We start from the raw sequence: 27,799 nt of genomic DNA on the forward strand, positions 1-27,799 counted from the left end.
ATTGCTGTTATTTTTAGTGTATTACGCGCTGCTCTCAGGGCAGGAGTACTCGATAGATTCAAATTGCTGTTATTTTTAGTGTATTACGTGCTGCTCTCAGGGCAGGAGTACTCGATAGATTCAAATCGCTGTTATTTTAGTGTATTACGTGCTGCTCACAGGGCAGGAGTACTCAATAGATTCAAATCACTGTTATTTTTAGTGTATTATGCGCTGCTCTCAGGGCAGGAGTACTCAATAGATTCAAATTGCTGTTATTTTAGTGTATTACGTGCTGCTCTCAGGGCAGGAGTACTTGATAGATTCAGATTGCTGTTATTTTTTGTGTATTACGCGCTGCTCTCAGGGCAGGAGTACTCGATAGATTCAAATCGCTGTTATTTTAGTGTATTACGTGCTGCTCTCAGGGCAGGAGTAAATAGATTCAAATCGCTGTTATTTTTAGTGTATTATGCGCTGCTCTCAGGGCAGGAGTACTCAATAGATTCAAATCGCTGTTATTTTAGTGTATTACGTGCTGCTCTCAGGGCAGGAGTACTCGATAGATTCAGATTGCTGTTATTTTTTGTGTATTACGCGCTGCTCTCAGGGCAGGAGTACTCGATAGATTCAAATCGCTGTTATTTTAGTGTATTACGTGCTGCTCTCAGGGCAGGAGTAAATAGATTCAAATCGCTGTTATTTTAGTGTATTACGTGCTGCTCTCAGGGCAGGAGTACTCAATAGATTCAAATTGCTGTTATTTTAGTGTATTACGTGCTGCTCTCAGGGCAGGAGTACTCGATAGATTCAGATTGCTGTTATTTTTTGTGTATTACGCGCTGCTCTCAGGGCAGGAGTACTCGATAGATTCAAATCGCTGTTATTTTTTGTGTATTACGCGCTGCTCTCAGGGCAGGAGTACTCGATAGATTCAAATCGCTGTTATTTTAGTGTATTACGTGCTGCTCACAGGGCAGGAGTAAATAGATTCAAATCGCTGTTATTTTTAGTGTATTACGCGCTGCTCTCAGGGCAGGAGTACTCAATAGATTCAAATTGCTGTTATTTTAGTGTATTACGTGCTGCTCTCAGGGCAGGAGTACTCGATAGATTCAGATTGCTGTTATTTTTTGTGTATTACGCGCTGCTCTCAGGGCAGGAGTACTCGATAGATTCAAATCGCTGTTATTTTAGTGTATTACGTGCTGCTCTCAGGGCAGGAGTACTCAATAGATTCAAATCGCTGTTATTTTTAGTGTATTACGCGCTGCTCTCAGGGCAGGGGTACTCGATAGATTCAGATTACTGTTATTTTTTGTGTATTACACGCTGCTCTCAGGGCAGGAGTACTCGATAGATTCAAATCGCTGTTATTTTAGTGTATTACGTGCTGCTCTCAGGGCAGGAGTAAATAGATTCAAATCGCTGTTATTTTTAGTGTATTACGTGCTGCTCTCAGGGCAGGAGTACTCGATAGATTCAGATTGCTGTTATTTTTTGTGTATTACGCGCTGCTCTCAGGGCAGGAGTAAATAGATTCAAATCGCTGTTATTTTTAGTGTATTATGCGCTGCTCTCAGGGCAGGAGTACTCAATAGATTCAAATCGCTGTTATTTTAGTGTATTATGCGCTGCTCTCAGGGCAGGAGTACTCAATAGATTCAAATCGCTGTTATTTTATTTTTATTTTTTTCACAAATATGTTTATTATAATTTTCAATTTAAGGACAAAACACATAACACACACATAAGAAAATGAAATAAAAACCCTCCCCCCACCCTAAAACCCACCCTTCTCTCAATTACAACAAAATTATTTTCTACAAATCACAGTCTTTTACAAGGCGTAGAAAGGGCAACCAAATGTCTTTAAAGTCCTCCAGTTTTCCTTTGGCAATATATGTCAGTTTCTCCAGCGCCAAGTTACTGGACATCAGTTTGATCCACTGTTTCACTCCAGGTTTTTCTGTGTCCTTCCATTTCAAAGCAATAACATATTTCGCCTGCACCAGGCAAAAGTTTACAAGTTTCTTGTTCTTTGTATTGCATTTGAAGCTATTTGGAAAAATGTGTAATATACAGAGTTTACCATCTAAGGGCATTTTACATTCAATTAGATCAGAAATTAGTGCACAGATTTTCTTCCAAAAGACTTGAAGTTCCTCGCATTGCCACATACAATGATATAGTGTCCCCTTTTCTTTACCACATTTGACACAATCAAACTAATCGGAATCTTGTGTTGATAGTTTGTTTTGGTGCAAGAATACAGGAGTTATTCCACTCCTCAACTGAAATGTCTGTTTCCATATCAGATCTCCAAGCTTGTAAATATGAAAGGCTACTTTCTTTTGAGGCTGCAATTAAAATATTATAAAATTTGGAAAGTAAGCCCCTACTGTGATGATGGTTAATAGCCATATTCTCTATGGTGGACAGTGGGGGCTGCACAGCCGACTTCAATAAATTAGTAATAAAACTTCTGACCTGAAGATACTTAAAAAAATGTTTCTTAGGCAAGTCGTATTTGTTTGTCAACTGTTCAAAAGACATTAGAACTCCATCATTGTACAAGTCCCCTAATTTACACACACCTTTATTCATCCACATTTTAAAGCCCATATCCGCGCGTGCAGGTTTAAATGTAACATTGCCCCAAATGGGTGACAGAGTTGAAAGCTTAGACTCCTCATTCAAAGCAACATGTGCCTGGTGCCAGATCGAAACAGTGTTTCTGACAATTGGATTTTTTGTGTTTTTTAGCAGCTGTTTAGTTTCAGCTGAGTAAATATAGGATTTTAATGGCAATTCTATTGTGTTGTTTTCAATTTGTATCCAAGAAGGAATATCCTTACGTGAAAAATACGAAGTAGCGGCACATAATTGAGCTGCCCAGTAGTACAGCTTCATGTTAGGCAGTCTAAGCCCCCCTCGGTCGAAAGGTAAATATAGAAGAGAAAGTCGTAACCTGGGCCGTTTATTATTCCATATGAATTTGGTAAAGTTTTTATTTAATGATGAAAACAAAGAGGCAGGAATATGTAGGGGAATAGATTGAAAAAGATATAGAAACTTTGGAAGAATCGACATTTTTATAATATTAATGCAACCTATCATGGAGATTGGCATCGTGTCCCATCTCTCTAATGATTCTAAAACCTTTTGAACTAGAGGGTCATAATTGATAGAAACAATTTTCTTTATGTCCGGGTTAACCTGGATTCCCAAATAGGTAAAACCTTCGTAGGTGCAGGTAAATTGTGTTTGGATAGGAGGGTTGTTTTTGTTCAGAAATAATAGGGAGCTTTTCTTCTGGTTAACTTTGTATCCAGAGAAATGACCAAAAGTCTGTAAAATATTTCCCACTGCATGAACTGACTTCTCCAAGTTAGTTAAAAATAAAACAATATCATCCGCAAAAAGGGATAACCGATGTTCCGTTTGTCCTATTTTTATCCCAGTCAGCTCGTGGGAGTTGCGTATAGCCATAGCAAGCGGCTCAATGGCAAAAAGAAACAACAGCGGGCTAAGGGGACAGCCCTGTCGAGTGGATCTACAAAGTTGTATAGGTGTAGAGAACTGACTATTTGTTACAATTTTAGCAATCGGTTCTGTGTATAATAATCGGACCCATTTCAAATATTTCTCTCCCAGACCAAATCTTTTGAGGGTTTCAAAAAGGTATCTCCATTCTATTCTGTCAAACGCCTTTTCGGCGTCTAATGACAAAAAGGCGTGGTCAGTGGCGGATTGTTTTTCGTACAATATATTCAAAAGTCGACGAATATTATGAAAGGCTTGGCGGTCCAAAATAAATCCATTTTGATCATTAGAAATTAATTTTGGAGTGTGTGTTTCAATCCTGCGGGCCAAGGCCTTGCACAATATTTTTGTGTCACAGGACATTAGTGATATGGGGCGATATGAACCCATTTCTGTTGGAGTTTTACCTGGTTTTAAAATGACAGAAATGGAGGCCATTCTCAAAGATGGTGGTAGGATACCTTTTTCATAGGATTCATTAAACATATCAAGCAGATGAGGCAATAATTTGTCAGGGAATCTCTTATAAATTTCAACTGGGAGTCCGTCAGGGCCTGGGGCTTTGCCACTGTTCATATGACGAAGTGCCTCTTTAAGTTCTTCTACACTCAGTTTTTCATCAAGGATATTTTTAGTCTCTTCAGGTAGGGTTGGAAATTGCAGCTGGTCTAGAAATTGATTCTGTGCATTTTCATTTTCAGGATATTCGGATTTATACAAATTTTCATAATATTTGGCAAAAGCATTGTTTATACGTGTTGGGTCTACAACATCTTCTCCATCGTCCAGTGTAATTGAGTTAATAGCTCTATCTGATTGTATTTTTTTGAGCCTCCAGGCCAGGAGCTTCCCTGCCTTCTCACCCTGATCATAGTAGGACTGTTTCAACCACAATAAGTTTGTAGCTATTTTGTTAGCGCTGAGTTCATTATATTCAGACTTTAATAACAGAAGTTTCTTATATTTGTCAGCGTCATCTTGCTGATATAAGTGGTCTTGCAGTTCTTTTGTTTGTTTTTCAAGGTCTTTTAGTTTACTCAAATGTATTTTAGATTTACTTCTAGTATAGCTTATTATTTCCCCCCTTATATAGGCCTTAAATGCCTCCCATTTTATCGACGCACTGGTTTGGTTTGTATTGAAGAAGAAATAATCTGTTATCTTCCCTTCTAGAAATTCTTCAAACTCAACAGATTTCAACCATTTCGCTTGAAATCGAAATGGGAGTGGATGGGAACTAAAATTGGGCATCAGTAGGGATAAAATAACTGGGGCATGATCAGAGAGTAAAATAGTTTCGTACCAACATTTCTGAACCAGAGATACCAGACTGGAGGAGACCAAAAAAAAATCTATACGCGAATAAGTTTTGTACGTGCTGGAGAAACATGAGAACTCTGCCTTATCAGGGTAAAGATATCTCCAAACCTCCACCAAATTAAGGTCTCTCATGAATTTCCCAATAGTCTTTCTTGCCTGTTGGTGGGAGGTGTCAGAGGTATTTGATCTGTCCATTGCAGGATTAATCACACAGTTGAAATCACCTCCAATGATGTACTGGCCACTATAAGATGACATAGTTAGGAAGAAATGTTGGTAGAAAGCAGGATCGTCCCCATTAGGGGCATATAAACAAACCAGATTAACTAAAGTTGAAATTATAGTACCACTGAGTATAATAAACCTCCCAGAAGGATCCAAGTATTTATCTCTTAATTGAAACGGAATTAACTTATGGATCAATATGATGACACCTCTAGAATGAGAGGAAAAACTAGAGAAGAATACCTGTCCAGGCCATCTGGACCTCACCCGGTTAATATCTTTCTCCAACAAATGAGTTTCTTGTAAAAAGCATATTGTGGTCTTCATCTGCTTTATTCTACCCAACACTTGCTTTAGTTTAACAATTTTATTTAGGCCGCGTACATTCCAAGTGGACACATTTATAGTGGAGCTACCTGACATAATAAAATTAACTTTTTATTTGACTATGCCAAAAGATAGTGGCTGTACCCTTTTCAGTTTCACATCTAAATTTTGTAGAAACCTTAAATACAAACGATCTTGAGTGAAGCTCCCAAAATAAAACCCCGCACATTTCCCCAAACGAAATGTGACCGTGAACCCTTCTAGACTAAGAACTTGGGTTAAACAAGACGTTCCATCCACAATGTGGGTAATGTACAACTGCGCACACATGACAACACCGGTGTGCTCGCAATACCAGTAGTCTCCGTTGAGAAAACCAGCACCGACCAGCAGGAAAACCAGCGGTCCATACTGGTCCCCCAACAGGAGGACTTTGACCAAACAAAAAAATAAAAAAATAAATAAAAATAAATGTTTGAATATGCCTCGATGTAAAAGCAGGTAAAATGGAAACTAGAAATAGTAGTGAAATAAAATGTATATCGTAAAATATGTATAGTCAATCCGGTCACTTACTTATAGGTCCATTAGAACATCTTATACGGCTATTGCCTCACAGTGACGGTCCGCTAGAGTTAAGTAGAGTTTCTCAGTTCAGTCTCCATCGTCGTCAGCAACTGGTTGTGGTCTCATTTTCCTAACGTAATCTTCAGCCTCTTCGTCCGACTTGAAGATGATACGCCTTTCGTTGTGTGTGATCATCAGCTGGGCCGGGTATAGCATCCCATAGCGGATATTCAGAGCGCGCAGCTTTGCTTTTACTCCATCGAAGCGCCGCTGCAGGCGGCGGGTCTCTGGCGACAGATCAGGGAACAGACTGAGCCGATGGTCCTTGTAGAAAATCTCCTTCATTTTCCTGGCAGCGGTCATGGCGGTCTCTCGATCCCGGTAGTTCAGGAATTTCATGATCACTACCCTTAACGTCGTAGCTTTAGGGCTGTATGATCCAATCCTATGCGCTCTCTCGATAATGGGAGGCGAAGTAAAACAATCACCGAGCGCGTCTGTGAGCCATTTCTCCAGAAATCCGCACATGTCTTTGTCTTCAGATTTTTCGGGTAGTCCCACCAAACGGAGGTTAGAGCGTCTGTTTCTATCTTCATAACTTGTGATCTTGCTGGATAAGTCGGCAACCGTTTGCTCAAGCTGTTGAACTTTACCTTGGAGAGAGACTACATCATCTTCAGTCCGTGATATTCGCTCCTCAGCCTCATCGAGTCTCCGTGAATGCGCTTGTACATCCCCTTTCACACTTCTGATGGCCTCCAGTGTGTCAGCAGAATGTTTCTCCATGTCGGCCCGTAATGAACGAATAGCGTCGAGGATTTCACTGTTAGTAGTTGTCTCTCGAGCAGCGTCCTCAAAGTGGGTCAAATGCAGCGGCTGCATAGCCTTGTTAACACTAGCTGTAGCAACAATAGCGCCGTTGTTTGATCTTGTTGTTTTTGTAGTTTGTTGGCCTGGTGTGGCACCTTTAGGTGGTGGCATGATGAACAAAAGATTACTAAAGACAAAAATGCGTCAAAATGATAGTTGGTCAAAAGTTAAGGATAAATCTGAAGGATTTAGTTGCGAGCCACTCACACGTGCGACCTCTTACCAAGCAGCCATAACCGGAAGTCCCAAATCGCTGTTATTTTTAGTGTATTATGCGCTGCTCTCAGGGCAGGAGTACTCAATAGATTCAAATCACTGTTATTTTAGTGTATTACTTGCTGCTCTCAGGTAGTGTTGTCACGATACCAAAATTATTGTTTCGATACCGATACCAAGTCAAGTATTGCAATTTCGATACTTTTCCTGAAAAGGGAGAAACACTCTCAAATATCATTGCTGTGCTTTATTTTAAAACCGGGACAACATTCTAATCATATAACACACTAATAAATGGACATATGAACAGCAGATATATTAAACATTTGAACAAAATATGAAATATCAAAATATAAAAAATAAATTAGAGCAATGACATTCAAGGTAAATTTTTTTATAAATTTAGCAGCATTATCTCATTTATCATAAGAAACATAAGAGCTTTATCTTGATTCTGAACTTTGAATAAAAATATGAACAGCGATTATATTAAACAATGTTTAATATTGGTAACATATGATAAGCCTCATTGGTGATATATTTGGCATGTGGGGAGAGAGTTGTGGAAGGCCTATACTTCATGTTAAACATTAAATATATAGCAGCAAAGACAATGTTCAAAATAGGCTACAGAATAATCCGTTCTGTATTGAGAGGTGCAATATTTGAAAATCGATAATATTTTTTTAAATTACATTTATATTGTATTTGTCAAAACTTTCAAACATCAAAATGTCATTTATTAATATGTATTCGTGTCAAAATGACATAGAAACATCTTTTCCTATTCTATTTTGCCTGGAAACGCTTCCAACACGCTTGCGTGTCACGTGAAAAATAGGCGTCGGTTCTATTTCTAGCATGCACACGTTTTCCGCGCGTCTCGAGCTGCGCCCAGACGCGTGTGTCACGCAGGCAGTTAACATGGGAGCCGAAATAAAAACGGACACGACACGCAGCCAGTGTGTCGCCGGCCTTACAAATCTGGTACGCGGTCATTCTTTGAAGTATCGATACTAATAAATTAAGGAATCGTGACGTTTTTAATTTCCGATTTACTTTTGAAGTATCGGTGCACCTTGCAACAGAGCAAGGTAGGCAACGTACTTCCATATGTCACTCCTCGCGTCATCTTTTTCTACGAGTCGTGGACCACTTGTGCTCGCACATGCAGCCATCTCGCTGTAGTGTTTTGTCACATGACACTGACAGCGGCAGGTTCTTTGCTGCGTGCGTCAGGAAAAAAACACAGATGTCCATAGGGAGGCGTTGTTTTTTTTTTTTCGTTTTTTTTTTTTAAGTATCGATACTGATAAATTTAGGTATCGTGACGTTTTTAATTTCTGAGTATCGCGATACTTTTGAAGTATCGGTACACCGTGCAACACTACTCTCAGGGCAGGAGTACTCAATAGATTCAAATTGCTGTTATTTTAGTGTATTACGCACTGCTCTCAGGGCAGGAGTACTCAATAGATTCAAATCGATGTTATTTTTAGTGTATTACGCGCTGCTCTCAGGGCAGGAGTACTCGATAGATTCAAATCGCTGTTATTTTTAGTGTATTACATGCTGCACTCAGGGCAGGAGTACTCAATAGATTCAAATCACTGTTATTTTAGTGTATTAAGGGCAGGAGTACTCAATAGAGAGTACTATTATAATTATAATTATAATAGAGTACTCAATAGAGAGTACTCTCAGGGCAGGAGTACTCAATAGATTCAAATCGCTGTTATTTTTAATGTATTACACGCTGTTCTCAGGGCAGGAGTACTCAATAGATTCAAATTGCTGTTATTTTTAGTGTATTACTTGCTGCTCTCAGGGCAGGAGTACTCAATAGATTCAAATCGCTTTTATTTTAGTGTATTACTTGCTGCTCTCAGGGCAGGAGTACTCAATAGATTAAAATCGCTGTTATTTTAGTGTATTACGTGCTGCTCTCAGGGCAGGAGTACTCAATAGATTCAAATCGCAGTTATTTTCAGTGTATTACGTGCTGCTCTCGGGGCAGGAGTACTCAATAGATTCAAATCGCAGTTATTTTCAGTGTATTACGCGCTGCTCACAGGGCAGGAGTACTCGATAGATTCAAATCGCTGTTATTTTTAGTGTATTACGTGATGCTCTCAGGGCAGGAGTACTCAATAGATTCAAATCGCTGTTATTTTTAGTGTATTACGCGCAGCTCACAGGGCAGGAGTACTTGATAGATTCAAATCGCTGTTATTTTAGTGTATTACGCGCTGCTCTCAGGGAAGGAGTACTCAATAGATTCAAATCGCTGTTATTTTTAGTGTATTACTTGCTGCTCTTAGGGCAGGAGTACTCAATAGATTCAAATCGCTTTTATTTTAGTGTATTACGCGCTGCTCTCAGGGCAGGAGTACTCAATAGATTCAAATCGCTGTTATTTTTAATGTATTACACGCTGTTCTCAGGGCAGGAGTACTCAATAGATTCAAATTGCTGTTATTTTTAGTGTATTACTTGCTGCTCTCAGGGCAGGAGTACTCAATAGATTCAAATCGCTTTTATTTTAGTGTATTACTTGCTGCTCTCAGGGCAGGAGTACTCAATAGATTAAAATCGCTGTTATTTTAGTGTATTACGTGCTGCTCTCAGGGCAGGAGTACTCAATAGATTCAAATCGCAGTTATTTTCAGTGTATTACGTGCTGCTCTCGGGGCAGGAGTACTCAATAGATTCAAATCGCAGTTATTTTCAGTGTATTACGCGCTGCTCACAGGGCAGGAGTACTCGATAGATTCAAATCGCTGTTATTTTTAGTGTATTACGTGATGCTATCAGGGCAGGAGTACTCAATAGATTCAAATCGCTGTTATTTTTAGTGTATTACGCGCAGCTCACAGGGCAGGAGTACTCGATAGATTCAAATCGCTGTTATTTTAGTGTATTACGCGCTGCTCTCAGGGAAGGAGTACTCAATAGATTCAAATCGCTGTTATTTTTAGTGTATTACTTGCTGCTCTTAGGGCAGGAGTACTCAATAGATTCAAATCGCTTTTATTTTAGTGTATTACGCGCTGCTCTCAGGGCAGGACAGGAGTACTTAATAGATTCAAATCGCTTTTATTTTAGTGTATTACGCGCTGCTCTCAGGGCAGGAGTACTCAATAGATTCAAATCGCTTTTATTTTAGTGTATTACGCGCTGCTCTCAGGGCAGGAGTACTCAATAGATTCAAATCAATGTTATTTTAGTGTATTACGCGCTGCTCTCAGGGCAGGAGTACTCGATAGATTCAAATCACTGTTATTTTAGTGTATTACGCGCTGCTCTCAGGGCAGGAGTACTCGATAGATTCAAATCACTGTTATTTTAGTGTATTACTTGCTGCTCTCAGGGCAGGAGTACTCAATAGATTCAAATCGCTGTTATTTTAGTGTATTACGTGCTGCTCTCAGGGCAGGAGTACTCAATAGATTCAAATCACTGTTATTTTAGTGTATTACGCACTGCTCTCAGGGCAGGATTACTCAATAGATTCAAATCGATGTTATTTTTAGTGTATTACGCGCTGCTCTCAGGGCAGGAGTACTCAATAGATTCAAATTGCTGTTATTTTAGTGTATTACGTACTGCTCTCAGGGCAGGAGTACTCAATAGATTCAAATTGATGTTATTTTTAGTGTATTACGCGCTGCTCTCAGGGCAGGAGTACTCAATAGATTCAAATCGCTTTTATTTTAGTGTATTACGCGCTGCTCTCAGGGCAGGATTACTCAATAGATTCAAATCGCTGTTATTTTTAATGTATTACACGCTGTTCTCAGGGCAGGAGTACTCAATAGATTCAAATTGCTGTTATTTTTAGTGTATTACTTGCTGCTCTCAGGGCAGGAGTACTCAATAGATTCAAATCGCTTTTATTTTAGTGTATTACTTGCTGCTCTCAGGGCAGGAGTACTCAATAGATTCAAATCGCTGTTATTTTAGTGTATTACGTGCTGCTCTCAGGGCAGGAGTACTCAATAGATTCAAATCGCAGTTATTTTCAGTGTATTACGTGCTGCTCTCAGGGCAGGAGTACTCAATAGATTCAAATCGCTGTTATTTTAGTGTATTACGTGCTGCTCTCAGGGCAGGAGTACTCAATAGATTCAAATCGCTGTTATTTTAGTGTATTACGTGCTGCTCTCAGGGCAGGAGTACTCAATAGATTCAAATCGCTGTTATTTTAGTGTATTACGTGCTGCTCTCAGGGCAGGAGTACTCAATAGATTCAAATCGCTGTTATTTTCAGTGTATTACGTGCTGCTCTCAGGGCAGGAGTACTCAATAGATTCAAATCGCTGTTATTTTAGTGTATTACGTGCTGCTCTCAGGGCAGGAGTACTCAATAGAGAGTACTATTATAATTATAATAGAGTACTCAATAGAGAGTACTCTCAGGGCAGGAGTACTCAATAGATTCAAATCGCTTTTATTTTAGTGTATTAGGCGCTGCTCTCAGGGCAGGAGTACTCAATAGATTCAAATCGCTGTTATTTTTAATGTATTACACGCTGTTCTCAGGGCAGGAGTACTCAATAGATTCAAATCGCTGTTATTTTTAGTGTATTACTTGCTGCTCTCAGGGCAGGAGTACTCAATAGATTCAAATCACTGTTATTTTAGTATATTACTTGCTGCTCTCAGGGCAGGAGTACTCAATATTTTCAAATCACTGTTATTTTAGTGTATTACGCGCTGCTCTCAGGGCAGGAGTACTCAATAGATTCAAATCGCTGTTATTTTTAGTGTATTATGCGCTGCTCTCAGGGCAGGAGTACTCAATAGATTCAAATCGCTGTTATTTTTAGTGTATTATGCGCTGCTCTCAGGGCAGGAGTACTCAATAGATTCAAATCGCTGTTATTTTTTAGTGTATTACATGCTGCTCTCAGGGCAGGAGTACTCAATAGATTCAAATCACTGTTATTTTAGTGTATTAAGGGCAGGAGTACTCAATAGAGAGTACTATTATAATTATAATTATAATAGAGTTACTGCCAAATGTAATTGGTATGCAATTAAAAATGCCAGGGAAGTAACAAATCACTGGATTGGTTAAAATAATAAGCAGCATAAAATATTATTTTCTCTTTTTTTAATTTGACTTAAGAGTTGAATGTGGGCTTAAAGGGTACATGGGCTTAATGGGTACACTTACCCTAATACACTAAAATAACAGTGATTTGAATCTATTGAGTACTCCTGCCCTGAGAGCAGCAAGTAATACACTAAAATAACAGTGATTTGAATCTATTGAGTACTCCTGCCCTGAGAGCAGCGCATAATACACTAAAAATAACAGTGATTTGAATCTATTGAGTACTCCTGCCCTGAGAGCAGCGCGTAATACACTAAAATAAAAGCGATTTGAATCTATTGAGTACTCCTGCCCTGAGAGCAGCGCGTAATACACTAAAAATAACAGCGATTTGAATCTATTGAGTACTCCTGCCCTGAGAGCAGCGTGTAATACACTAAAATAAAAGCGATTTGAATCTATTGAGTACTCCTGCCCTGAGAGCAGCGCGTAATACACTAAAATAAAAGTGATTTGAATCTATTGAGTACTCCTGCCCTGAGAGCAGCGCGTAACAGCGATTTGAATCTATTGAGTACTCCTGCCCTGAGAGCAGCGCGTAATACACTAAAATAAAAGCGATTTGAATCTATTGAGTAGCCTACTCCTGCCCTGAGAGCAGCGCGTAATACACTAAAAATAACAGCGATTTGAATCTATTGAGTACTCCTGCCCTGAGAGCAGCGTGTAATACATTAAAAATAACAGCGATTTGAATCTATTGAGTACTCCTGCCCTGAGAGCAGCGCGTAATACACTAAAATAAAAGTGATTTGAATCTATTGAGTACTCCTGCCCTGAGAGCAGGGAGTAATACACTAAAATAAAAGTGATTTGAATCTATTGAGTACTCCTGCCCTGAGAGCAGAGCGTAATACACTAAAAATAACAGCGATTTGAATCTATTGAGTACTCCTGCCCTGAGAGCAGCACGTAATACACTAAAATAACAGCGATTTGAATCTATTGAGTACTCCTGCCCTGAGAGCAGCGCGTAAAACACTAAAATAAAAGTGATTTGAATCTATTGAGTACTCCTGCCCTGAGAGCAGCGCGTAATACACTAAAATAAAAGCGATTTGAATCTATTGAGTACTCCTGCCCTGAGAGCAGCGCGTAATACACTAAAATAAAAGCGATTTGAATCTATTGAGTACTCCTGCCCTGAGAGCAGCGCGTAATACACTAAAAATAACAGCGATTTGAATCTATTGAGTACTCCTGCCCTGAGAGCAGCGCGTAATACACTAAAAATAACAGCGATTTGAATCTATTGAGTACTCCTGCCCTGAGAGCAGCGCGTAATACACTAAAATAAAAGCGATTTGAATCTATTGAGTAATCCTGCCCTGAGAGCAGCACGTAATACACTAAAATAACAGTGATTTGAATCTATTGAGTACTCCTGCCCTGAGAGCAGCAAGTAATACACTAAAATAACAGCAATTTGAATCTATTGAGTACTCCTGCCCTGAGAGCAGCAAGTAATACACTAAAATAACAGTGATTTGAATCTATTGAGTACTCCTGCCCTGAGAGCAGCGCATAATACACTAAAAATAACAGCGATTTGAATCTATTGAGTACTCCTGCCCTGAGAGCAGCGCATAATACACTAAAAATAACAGCGATTTGAATCTATTGAGTACTCCTGCCCTGAGAGCAGCAAGTAATACACTAAAAATAACAGCGATTTGAATCTATTGAGTACTCCTGCCCTGAGAGCAGCAAGTAATACACTAAAATAACAGCAATTTGAATCTATTGAGTACTCCTGCCCTGAGAGCAGCAAGAAATACACTAAAATAACAGTGATTTGAATCTATTGAGTACTCCTGCCCTGAGAGCAGCGCGTAATACACTAAAATAAAAGTGATTTGAATCTATTGAGTACTCCTGCCCTGAGAGCAGAGCGTAATACACTAAAAATAACAGCGATTTGAATCTATTGAGTACTCCTGCCCTGAGAGCAGCACGTAATACACTAAAATAACAGCGATTTGAATCTATTGAGTACTCCTGCCCTGAGAGCAGCGCGTAAAACACTAAAATAAAAGTGATTTGAATCTATTGAGTACTCCTGCCCTGAGAGCAGCGCGTAATACACTAAAATAAAAGCGATTTGAATCTATTGAGTACTCCTGCCCTGAGAGCAGCGCGTAATACACTAAAATAAAAGCGATTTGAATCTATTGAGTACTCCTGCCCTGAGAGCAGCGCGTAATACACTAAAAATAACAGCGATTTGAATCTATTGAGTACTCCTGCCCTGAGAGCAGCGCGTAATACACTAAAAATAACAGCGATTTGAATCTATTGAGTACTCCTGCCCTGAGAGCAGCGCGTAATACACTAAAATAAAAGCGATTTGAATCTATTGAGTAATCCTGCCCTGAGAGCAGCACGTAATACACTAAAATAACAGTGATTTGAATCTATTGAGTACTCCTGCCCTGAGAGCAGCAAGTAATACACTAAAATAACAGCAATTTGAATCTATTGAGTACTCCTGCCCTGAGAGCAGCAAGTAATACACTAAAATAACAGTGATTTGAATCTATTGAGTACTCCTGCCCTGAGAGCAGCGCATAATACACTAAAAATAACAGCGATTTGAATCTATTGAGTACTCCTGCCCTGAGAGCAGCGCATAATACACTAAAAATAACAGCGATTTGAATCTATTGAGTACTCCTGCCCTGAGAGCAGCAAGTAATACACTAAAAATAACAGCGATTTGAATCTATTGAGTACTCCTGCCCTGAGAGCAGCAAGTAATACACTAAAATAACAGCAATTTGAATCTATTGAGTACTCCTGCCCTGAGAGCAGCAAGAAATACACTAAAATAACAGTGATTTGAATCTATTGAGTACTCCTGCCCTGAGAGCAGCGCGTAATACACTAAAATAAAAGCGATTTGAATCTATTGAGTACTCCTGCCCTGAGAGCAGCGCGTAATACACTAAAATAAAAGTGATTTGAATCTATTGAGTACTCCTGCCCTGAGAGCAGCGCGTAACAGCGATTTGAATCTATTGAGTACTCCTGCCCTGAGAGCAGCGCGTAATACACTAAAATAAAAGCGATTTGAATCTATTGAGTAGCCTACTCCTGCCCTGAGAGCAGCGCGTAATACACTAAAAATAACAGCGATTTGAATCTATTGAGTACTCCTGCCCTGAGAGCAGTGCGTAATACACTAAAATAACAGCAATTTGAATCTATACTGCCCTGAGAGCAGCTCGTAATACACTAAAAATATCAGCGATTTGAATCTATTGAGTACTCCTGCCCTGAGAGCAGTGCGTAATACACTAAAATAACAGCAATTTGAATCTATACTGCCCTGAGAGCAGCTCGTAATACACTAAAAATATCAGCGATTTGAATCTATTGAGTACTCCTGCCCTGAGAGCAGCAAGTAATACACTAAAATAACAGCAATTTGAATCTATTGAGTACTCCTGCCCTGAGAGCAGCAAGTAATACACTAAAATATCAGCGATTTGAATCTATTGAGTACTCCTGCCCTGAGAGCAGCAAGTAATACACTAAAATAACAGCAATTTGAATCTATTGAGTACTCCTGCCCTGAGAGCAGCAAGTAATACACTAAAATAACAGTGATTTGAATCTATTGAGTACTCCTGCCCTGAGAGCAGCGCATAATACACTAAAAATAACAGCGATTTGAATCTATTGAGTACTCCTGCCCTGAGAGCAGCGCATAATACACTGAAAATAACAGCGATTTGAATCTATTGAGTACTCCTGCCCTGAGAGCAGCAAGTAATACACTAAAAATAACAGCGATTTGAATCTATTGAGTACTCCTGCCCTGAGAGCAGCAAGTAATACACTAAAATAACAGCAATTTGAATCTATTGAGTACTCCTGCCCTGAGAGCAGCAAGAAATACACTAAAATAACAGTGATTTGAATCTATTGAGTACTCCTGCCCTGAGAGCAGTGCGTAATACACTAAAATAAAAGCGATTTGAATCTATTGAGTACTCCTGCCCTGAGAGCAGCACGTAATACACTGAAAATAACAGCAATTTGAATCTATTGAGTACTCCTGCCCTGAGAGCAGCAAGTAATACACTAAAAATAACAGCGATTTGAATCTATTGAGTACTCCTGCCCTGAGAGCAGCAAGTAATACACTAAAAATAACAGCGATTTGAATCTATTGAGTACTCCTGCCCTGTGAGCAGCGCGTAATACACTAAAAATAACAGCGATTTGAATCTATTGAGTACTCCTGCCCTGAGAGCAGCGCGTAATACACTAAAATAACAGCGATTTGAATCTATCGAGTACTCCTGCCCTGAGAGCAGCAAGTAATACACTAAAAATAACAGCGATTTGAATCTATTGAGTACTCCTGCCCTGAGAGCAGCGCGTAATACACTAAAATAACAGCGATTTGAATCTATCGAGTACTCCTGCCCTGAGAGCAGCAAGTAATACACTAAAATAACAGCAATTTGAATCTATTGAGTACTCCTGCCCTGAGAGCAGCAAGTAATACACTAAAATAACAGTGATTTGAATCTATTGAGTACTCCTGCCCTGAGAGCAGCACGTAATACACTGAAAATAACAGCAATTTGAATCTATTGAGTACTCCTGCCCTGAGAGCAGCGCGTAATACACTAAAATAACAGCAATTTGAATCTATCGAGTACTCCTGCCCTGAGAGCAGCGCGTAATACACTAAAATAACAGCAATTTGAATCTATCGAGTACTCCTGCCCTGAGAGCAGCGCGTAATACACTAAAATAACAGCAATTTGAATCTATTGAGTACTCCTGCCCTGAGAGCAGCGCGTAATACACTGACATGCTCACACAAAAATCGCTGCAAAATATGCTTTCCAACAGGTTTTATCGTAGTTTTTGTCATTGACTTGCATTGGATGTGCTGTGAGGTACGGTATTACTCCGCGCCGGAAACTGAAATGGGGTTGTTTTCTTCTTCTTCTTCGTGTTTTTTTTACGGCGGATTGCAAACAATGAAATGCCAGTGGTTTGCTTGCAAAGGTGCATTATCGCCACCAACTGGGCTGGAGTGTCTATTATTCAAGCTCTCAACGGAAGAATGTACGGGTGTGAGGCGTTTGGAAAAATAGGTCCACAGTTTTACAACGAATGGTAAAACACCTGTTGGAAAGCATCTTTTGCAGCGATTTTTGTGTGAGCATATCAGTGAACACCCCTGACCACTCGGTGAGTTTCACGTCTTTGTAAACGGAAGTTTAATGTGTTTTAGGAAGGAGTGTTCCAGTGCACCTATACACCCAGTCTACTGGTGGAGGGGGAAAGCGAAAGAAACCTAAAATTCTCGGGACTGCAGCATTTGTCCAAAATTTAATCTTAACCGTTCTATTTCATCAGAAACGATCTGTAAACAGGGCTTTAAGTGTAAAATACCGAACTTGTCCTTTAATATTGTATTTCACAGTTGGTGTGTGTGTGTGTGTGTGTGTGTGTGTGTGTGTGTGTGTGTGTGTGTGTGTGTGTGTGTTTGTGTGAATGTGTGTGTGTGAGTTTGTGTGAATCAGACTGATTTGTTCAGGATGTTTAATATTGTATTTCACAGTTGGTGTGTGAGTGTGTGTGTTTGTGTGAGTGTGTGTGAGTTTGTGTGAATCAGACTGATTTGTTCAGGATGTTTAATATTGTATTTCACAGTTGGTGTGTGTGTGTGTGAGTGTGTGCGTGCACGTGTGAGTTTGTGTGAAACATACTGATTTGTTCAGGATGTTTAATATTGTATTTCACAGTTGGTGTGTGTGTGTGTGTGTGAGTGTGAGTGTGTGCGTGCACATGTGTGAGTTTGTGTGAAACATACTGATTTGTTCAGGATGTTTAATATTGTATTTCACAGTTGGTGTGTGTGAGTGTGTGTGTGTGTGAGTGTGTGTGTGTGTGAGTGTGAGTGTGAGTGTGTGCGTGCACATGTGTGAGTTTGTGTGAAACATACTGATTTGTTCAGGATGTTTAATATTGTATTTCACAGTTGGTGTGTGTGTGTGTGTGAGTGTGAGTGTGTGTGTGCACATGTGTGAGTTTGTGTGAATCAGACTGATTTGTTCAGGATGTTTAATATTGTATTTCACAGTTGGTGTGTGTGTGTGTGTGTGTGTGTGTGTGTGTGTGTGTGTGTGTGTATGTGTGTGTGTGGGTATGCATGTGAGAGAGAGATTGTGTCTAAGTGTGAGAGTGTAAACTACCCCTGCCGTTCCCGCACAATGCAATTCTTAAATGTGATCTAACAAAGGTAAAGGGAAAATATTAACCATAAAAACTGTTTATATTGCTTGTACTTGGGATGAAGTAAACATCTGTTGAGTATTTTAGCATAAATTGTTTGATTATGTTGAATTAAAAACCCAGAAATGCAGCGGGTCCACCAGACCCACGAACACTGGCTGAGTAACAAAAATATGAACACCACACAAGGGTTAATTAATTCAGTGCTAGGTGACAAAAGAGTTTATTGATAGCAATGTTAATGGTATCAAGGAGGATGGCTGATAAACCAGATTGCTGTACAAGTGATCAATCGCAGGATGATGAAAACCCTGGTTCATTTAGCGACAAAAAACAAACTTGGATGCTGTTTATTGTGCAAACTTGTAACCATATCGTATCATTTATCACTTTATTAAATGTTATTTATTTATTTAATATTTAATTATATTTTCTTTTATTCTTTTATTATTCTTTTCATATTTTTCCAGATTTTTTTTTATATAAGTCTAAATAAATTCAGGCATTAAGGGGTTAAACATTGATGTTGATGGCTGCAGGCCCAGCTCATTAATTGTTTTGAAAAGTAACAAAAACGCTCTACCTTCATCATACCCTTGTTATTTTGATTTACAAAATGTTGTCTCTAAAAGAAGTCAATTGTGCTGTGATGCTCAAACCATTATTTAAAAAGTGTGTGATTTTGTTTCTGTCTGCAGGTAGAAAATGCTGTGAGGCAAGGGAAGACAGGGCTTGCCTGCACTGATGTGAAGAATTGCTGGAATGCCGGGACAAAAAGCAATACTGGGCAGCAAAAAATCAGAGATGTGTCTTTCCGAAGACACAGCAGAAATAATCTATACCAACCAGCATCACAGGCATCCTCCTCCAGCATAGTCTCTACACCTAGTCGCAAGGTAAAAGTCCATGAGACACTGGAAGAATGGCAAAATTACTGTCTCTCCACACCAATAGCGGCACTTTTTACTGCACCTGGCAGTGGACTAATGCAGCTCACTTTCAACACCAGCCTCCCTGCTCAGTCTGCCGAGACATCAAAAGCTCCACTGCCCCTACATCATGGTGATCACAACACACAACTTGAATGTGAGAAATGTAGGGCATTCTACACCACATACATTGACATGACCACAACCCAATTTATGTACATTGAGCAGCACACAAAAGAACAGAGCAGGGAACAACTGTGGCATGACATGCGACGGGTACGGATAACAGCAAGCACAGCCAAGAATGTGCCAGTTCGGGCTACCACAGCACCAGACAAATTCTTGTCTGAACACCTCCATCCTACCTTTCACGGTAACGCGGCAACCCGGCAAGGAGCAGAGGGTGAAGAGCACGCCAGGCAATACCTGCAAGACCTAGGTCATGACATCGATGTGAAAGCTTTGGTGGTTTGCCCGAGTGAGCCATGGCTTGCTGCGAGTCCGGATGGTGTCATGAACAGAGACACACTACTGGAGATCAAGTGCCCTGTCTTATTCAAAAACCAGTCCCTTACTGAAGCACTTGCTGCTAAAAGCAGTGAGATCAAACGCATGCCCACAGGGGACTTCCATCTGTCCTTCAATGGGCCAAAGGGATATTACATGCAGGTGCAACTGGGCATGCACTGCACAGGGCTACGGCAAGCCTTGTTGGTGATTTGGAGTAACACTGAATGTCTGCAGCTCAACGTGTCCTACGACCAAACCTTTGTTGAGGGACGTATCTCAAGGCTACACTCCTTCTATTTCACCCACATGTTGCCAAAAGTTGTCGATGACTTCGATGATGGAAGGCTGGAGTTGTGCTCCAGATACATGAATGTTGTAAAATCAGCATGACCTGCTTATGTGTACTGGGGTGATTAGTCATTCCTTTTTTAACCCCTTGTCCCCTGTTGTCACAAATTTGTGACAAACCCTTTCCAGCTTTTATTTATTTTTATCAAACTTATTTATTTTATTTATTTTCTTTTACTTACTCTTATTTATTTTTATATCAGTCACTTATCATTTATCTTTATTTATTAATTTTATTTATTTAATATTTTTATTTTATTCCAATCTTTTTCTTTTTGTAATATTTTGAGATTTTTTCCTGTATTTACTTTGTTTTTATTTAATTCAAAAAAAAAATTCAGCCATTAAGGAGTTAATGAAATTGTCCCTTTGTTATGGAATAGGATCAATAAAAATTCATTTCTTCTCAAAAATCAAATTGTTTATTGTCATGTGTCAATATTTACAATACAAGAAAAAGAATAGCACTCACACAAGTTTTTATTAGTTAAAACTCTGTTTTGTCTTTACAATAATCACAACACCAGAAAGGGAACAATAACAATAAATTTACACAGGTTTTTCTAGCTGAAATTTTTATATATATATATATATATATATATATATATATATATATATATATATATATATATATATATATATAAATAAAAAAAAGGAATATGTACAATAAAAAATAAATTAAAAACAACTGCAGGTAACCCAGGTTTAACTTTTCATAGGGACTTAAACCTCATGTGGCAGTCGGATGAGTCTGGACCTCATGTTTGCTAAAGCAGCACATATGATAAGAATCTTGTCCAACCTCGGGGTCATGGAGATGGGGACAATTTGGGACATAATTTTGAAGACTTTGAGTCTTCGGATTGCCCTCTCCACATGTATACGGACATTGGCCACTCGTCTAGTGCGCGTTACCTCCTCATTGGTCAATTGACCACGCTTGTGGGTAAAGGCAGGAATATTCAATTTCACCTTCCTTTCATGTAGTACATCTCGAATCGTGAAACCCCTGTCAGCCATTACCTCATCACCAGGCCTTAGGGCCTCCAGAAACCCACTGTTTATAGTGATGAACTTATCACTGCTTTTAACAGCATAGGCCTCTGATATAAACATTATCAGCCCATGAGGTGACACAGCAACAAGATATTTGGCAGTATTGGTTCCCTTGTAATGACTGAAAGTGGCACTCCTACAGTTAAGGTTTGTAGCTCTCTGAATAGCCGTTTCAGCACAATCGATGATGCAAGTGGTCTGCGGGTGGTTCTTTTTAAAGGATGGTGGCATATTAGCACGGATAACACTTCTTGGCAGCCAGGCAACCATGGGTTCAAGCTGCTCACCCAATGTATCAATCCAGTGAGCAATCACCTTACTTACTTCACCTTTAGACACTTTAAAGCGCTTTGCCACATCCCCTAACACAAGGTTCAGTTTCATGAGGGTCATCAGTATTTGGTCAACAACAGGAATACTACATGATGGTTTACTAAATTGCAACATCGTTTTCACCAAAGTAAAAAAATATACCAGACGCAGTCCTGTGTACAGCAGCGAGGTATCATCATCCAGGAGCATATCATCAGCCACAGTCTGACCCCCAGTCTGCGTCGATTTGTTCACGTGGCCCAACTTTGCCGCGTAGCTGTGGTCACACTTCTAAAAGACAAACAGCATCAGCTATAAATGTATATACCCTACTAACACAGGACAGAGACACATATATCAACAGTCGAACTTATGCTGCAAACTTTAGCTAACCAGAAAAATGTCAAGATACACACCATCCGATTGCGTGTCACTTGTGTTTCTGTCGAGTTGACGTCTCTTTTGCTGGGGAGGTCGCTCGTATCCCAACCAAAGTTCCGGGAAAGGGTTTTCCTCTTTGGGCTTTTTATCAATGAAGTGATAAGAACAAACAAACAGTCTTTTGGGCGGATTCTTCAACTTCAAAGCCACTAGCCACTTCCGAGATTCAACATCTGTTTTTGGTTTCTCATACAACGCATACGGGGGAGCACATCCACATTGGCGCCTTGTAGATGGTTGATGGTCGAAACATTCTCCTTCCGACCAAACATTCAGCAATCGCCACAAGTTGTTGCAACCGCGAACAGCACAATATGTCCTGGAGCCGTGTCGGCGTGTAACACCATCCATAGTTTACTTTTTCTGCACGCTAACCAAAGACAGTAAAAGACGCTAACTCGCTAACCGGAAGTGCTTGGCAGACTCAACCGGAAGTCGTTGGCAGAGTGAAAGGCTAATGGCGGCCCGCCTATTTCACTCAGGAAACTTGTCTATAAATCAGCCTTAAGGGCGTTCCCATTGCGTCATCGCTAAGCAGCGTCCAGTGAACCTATGAAAGACAACAAAATCACTTAGCAACCATACCTTAAAATCCCTGGTAATAACACCAAATTTGGCACACTCGTCAAAACCCATATCTATAGGAAAAAATATATTCCACTTTTTTCCATGATACCACAATTTTTTGCTTAACATTGATGAAACAGACAGCTATATATTAAGACCTACTATATCGCACAGATCTAATTTTACACATCAAATGTGTTCCCCCAACATTTAACCATTCATTTAAGACATAGCAGATAATGTTTGCGTGAATTTTCACCAAGACGGATATTTTAAAATACTGTCTGTAATTCTGTATTCAGATCTGTCAGTCAGTCAGTGCGTGATAGATTGTTTTGCTTACATCAGCATGAGATTAAAAAAATCGCATTCATTGGTTCAGACTCATGTCATCGAGAATTTGCTATGAATATTCACAAAGTTGGAATGCTGCGCTTTAAAATGATACCAAACTTGTGTTGAGAGGAAGCGCCAGTCGTGGAGAAGCGAGCAGAGAAAAGGAAAGGAAAGGAAAAGGAAAGGTACTACTCCTCTCAGAAAACATACACTTAAAGATACCTTTAGATGTTTAATTGCAATTTGGAGCATTGGGATCGCTAAACGAGGGCTTAATGAACACATTTTGTCACATTTTTTTTCACATTTTGAAATGTATTTCATTTTTTTCACTTGTTTTGCCTGTAGCTCGAAATTAGCCCATGCGCAATCCGATTCATTTTGCCAGCACGACACATACACACACACAAACACACATATACTGACTGACCGTTTAGACCTGACCAATCCCTTGGTAATGGCTGGAAGACACACTCTGCCACATAAGAAAGCTGGCAAAGTGCATCAATCAGATTAGGAGCTAGAAGAGAGAGAGAGAGAGAGAGAGAGTGGCAAGGTGCCAATAGAACAATTAATAAATATAACAGAAAGCTAAAAATCTTGCAATTATTTGTTTGTGTTATAGTTTTATGTAAAATTAACTGAAATTCACACACACAGCATAGAATGAATAAATACATTTGTTACAATGTCAATTTTAATTTTTGAGTGAACCATCTTTTTAATACATTTACATTGAATAATTTAGCAGACGCTTTAATCCAAAGCGATTTACAAATGAGGAGAACAATAGAAGTTAAACAATATTCAAGTGCTGTGAATAATAGCGTGAATAGTAGTTATTTGGTAAAAGAGTATAATGTACATGCATTAGGAACACAAGCAAGACTATGACATTAAACTACTTGATGTTGTTGATCTGTCAGTCTATCGGGGGAATTAATGAGAATAAACCGTGCTTTATACAACCCTCCTCTCCATCGTATGATAAAGTCCTGCTGATACAGAACGTCAGCAGAAGCATCAACGGCACATCAATACATCTTTAATAAAACTCTGTTTACCGTATGTGTTTAATGGAGCGCAAACAGAGCCAATGAGTTTTGAGTTTTATGAGTCAAGAGTTGTCTCTAATAAACCTAAATGTCACAGAAAGGAAGGCTGTGTGCAGTGAAAATAATGACATTAACTTCATTTATTGAGTGCAGATGTTTAAACTGAACTGCAGGCGGTCTGTGAATGAGACGCAGGCTTTTGCATTGAAACACAGCAGGCAAACGCTGCACTACTGTCTCGAGAGTGTTCGTCCCGGCTGTGTGTCGAACTCTGATGTGTGTCAGTTCTACAACAGCAGTGAACAGACTTCATTAACCCTCCAACATCAGGCCTCAAGAACATGTACAATACACAGTCAGACAGTGGGTTCAGATACAGGAGAAATTCAGAACAACGCCAAATTATATAAAACAGTGTATCGCTGATGTGACCAGATGCATATATAAAAGTCAGGATTATGTAGGGGAGAATGAGAAAAGTGTAAGTCAGAAGCACCAGGAACAAACTGCCCAAAATTTTCTTGCGCTTTAGAGAGTAAGTGATATTGTGCGTGAAAGACCGCGACAAGTGCCAACAAAACACAGAATGATTATTGGGTAGGGGATTAAACAGCTGATCGATCCAGACAGAGCTCTAAACAGCCAATCAGAGTTATTGTCTGTAAAGCGTATGACTGCAAAGATCAGAGGAACAAACCAGATGATCACAGAAACGACACAGCAGACTTTTAGTGAATGATGAGATCTGTACCAGATAGGATGAGAAACCATAAGATATCGTTCAAAAGCAACACATGCCATAAAATACACACCCACAATCAAACTATAGAAATATGCAATATAGGCATCCTCATTATACACATATACTGACCTTGTGATTGTGAATGTTAATTTACAAATGATCTGAATGAGATCTGAAAGAATCAACTGAATAACAAACACTGGAGTGGAGCGATTAGATTTGATAAGAGCACACAACGCAAACAGAGTTAAGATCATGATTGGAATCTCAATGGCTGCAATGATCCAGATAATTAATGAGTCTGCATAATCAAGTTTCCAGAGAAATTCCCTCATCTGATCGTCATTATTTACTCCACTTGATCCGTTGATGCTGGCGTTGATATTATAATGTAATTCCTCCATCTGACGACTCCTTCTCCATTCATCATAATGATTTACTCCACTTGATCCGTTGCTGCTGGCGTTTTGTTCTGCCATTGTTTCATGAAATCTTGACAGGCAACACTAAATAACAAACCAGTCATTAGTTTAAAAAACATGCATTCATTTACTATTTACTACTTTATTAAAAACATTATGGAAAAATATATGCCATAACTTGTTTTCTGTGTGATTGTTGAAATAAAGTTTCCTCAGTTTGCTTGACATGTTCTTTAGAAGAGATGTGTGTAATGTTAGAAAGCTTGAAATACGTGAAATGTAAGATTAAAGTTTGGAAATCCTCCATTTGAACAATATCACAGAAGCAAGAATGCTGTTGTTCTGAATATTCAGTCCAGCACAGCTGCAAGTGTACAATGGTTTATTAAACTAGGAGTAAATCTTGAAGAACTTACGTTACTGACAGGATTGTGTGTTTCGTCTGCAGGTCAAAGCAGAAGTTTGTGGAGCAACACACAGACTGACAGATGTTTCACAAGTTTCCACTGCCGTGTTTAAAGAGCTCTTCATTCACTGCACACACTGTAAAAACACACATCTTAAAGCTTGTGGATCTAATGTAGGAAATGCCTGAGATTACAGACAAACTATTCGATCCAACGTGTGCAACTGTAATTACCTTAAAGACACAATTAACTAACAATGGTGGTTTGAGTGAAAAACCAGTCTAACTTTCACAAACGGTTCGGCTCAACTACGACGACTGAAGTAATCTGAAAACGCTTTATATCTGATGCTTTCAGTTTTAAAGTTCACTCAGAGTTTTTAACTCTTTCCCCGCAAGTGTTTTTGCTCATTTTCACTAAAGCTTCACGGCCCACAGAATATTTTTGTTGTATGAATATCTGAACATGTAATATATTAAAAGAAAGTTCTTCTTTGTAACAACACTTGAAAGTGGGAAAGTTTAATAATAAAAAAGTTTTGAGCAAAAAGCTGAGAAAATCATGTTTATGTCAGACTTCATCCAGATCATATTCAGAATGATGATTAAACTCAGATGGATTATTTATTGAGTGATGTAATATTCATAGTGTACTCTTCAGTAATACATGTATAACAAATGTTCTACAAAAGTGTATAATATAGCTCGTGCCATAGCATTTCACTGATCTTTATTATAATGTATTTTGTTCAAGAGATTCTATCTGCTGCTGTACTTTTTTAATGTACTCTAGGTATTTATTTTGCAATGTACACAACAAGATAGTATATTAAAGTTTTCTTGATTTCAAAGTGTGTGTATGTCTTCACATTTATATTTAATTATTTTTGCACTTTTAATATATCATTTTGAATACAGCTTTATAATTTACTATTAGTGTAATGCTAATATATTTCTAATGAGCTGAAATGCTATTAAAATGTTCTTGAAGTACATTAAAATTTAGCTTCAAATATATAATAACTGTAGTTTATGAAATATTAAAGTATATTTTAAATGAACTATAAAGAAATACACTTAAATGCACTAAATGTGCTTGAAGTGGTTCCATTTTAGCACAATGTACTATATTAAATTATATTGCAAATAACTTAAAATTGATCTTAAGCATATCTTGAAATACACTTCATATACTGTTGTTTAAAAATAATACATTTAATACACCCTTAGTACAGTATAATTTAAATATATTAAGTATGTCCAAATAAGCACAATTTAAATACATTTCCTTTTCACCTGGGAAACAGATGATGAAGTTTTAGATATTCATCATCATCAAATGAATATCAAGAACCTGAAATGGAAACTGGTTCCGACAGGACCTTAAAGAAAACTTTGTGGTGAGATCTGGTATTTATCTCATTCTCCTGAAGGTCCCTACACCTTTGTGCAACAATAACAATCATTGACAACTATGCCTATTGATCAAACTCATGCTTACCCTCCAGCAGAATCTCTCCTGGATCCTTCGTTGTCCTTGGTCTTGCAAGATATACTATAATGCTCTTTCTATTACTTATAGAACTGTCTTTGTAAACTGAAGTAAAACTGAACAGTGTTTGTGTTTATGAAATAAAAATGTATTTAAACAAAAGATAAAAATACTGGTTACACAATTATTAATATTTGTAGCAAATCATCAAGAGGTTACAGCTTATCCACTCTCCACAGGGCAGTCCTGTATGAGTGGAGAATTACACAGGCTATTTACCTTAAAGCAGTTCCAGCAATAGATGTAAAAAATAACTTGTCCTCATCTGAGCTATTCAAGTTAAGATAATACAGCAGAGCAATTTAAGCAAAAAGAATTTCAGTTAATAAACTGAACTGGAAGAGAGCTGATTTCTCCCCAGGGATGCACACGACATCAAAATAAAAAATGCAACAACTAACAGTCAAAAAGCAGTCATATTTATACATAAGTGGGTTACATTGTTCCTATGGAGTTTCTTGGGTTTTGGCAGAGGAACTAAATCATGTGAAATCAACCTTCTATTGCCTCAGTCAAGGTGGCTTCTGGTGTCGACATCGTTTCCCATATATGGGCATTCTTCCGTCCTTTCCGTCTTCTGCGCTTCGGGCCTCTGTGTAAGTGTGTGTGCATGTATATGTATCTGGAAGTGTATTTGTAGGTTCATAATATCTTTCAAAATTCAAATGATTCCCTGCAACTTCCAAACCTGCT

At 38.9% G+C, this 27,799-nt stretch overlaps 1 long non-coding RNA gene across 1 annotated transcript in view; it reads right to left on the minus strand.

The window, feature by feature from the left end:
* LOC311087375 overlaps window positions 1-27,548 on the minus strand; it is a 226,025-nt gene extending 198,477 nt beyond the window's left edge. The window contains exons 1-3 of the long non-coding RNA XR_014607243.1: window positions 27,056-27,548; window positions 25,565-25,691; window positions 25,172-25,232 (exon numbers count right to left, since the gene is read on the minus strand). This is a non-coding gene — a long non-coding RNA (uncharacterized lncRNA). The remainder of the gene's footprint in view (window positions 1-25,171; window positions 25,233-25,564; window positions 25,692-27,055) is intronic.
* Between the last annotated feature and the right edge of the window lie 251 nt (window positions 27,549-27,799).

Source organism: Abramis brama (assembly GCF_963993115.1).
Source record: "Abramis brama genome assembly, chromosome: 7".
NCBI lineage: Eukaryota > Metazoa > Chordata > Actinopteri > Cypriniformes > Leuciscidae > Abramis > Abramis brama.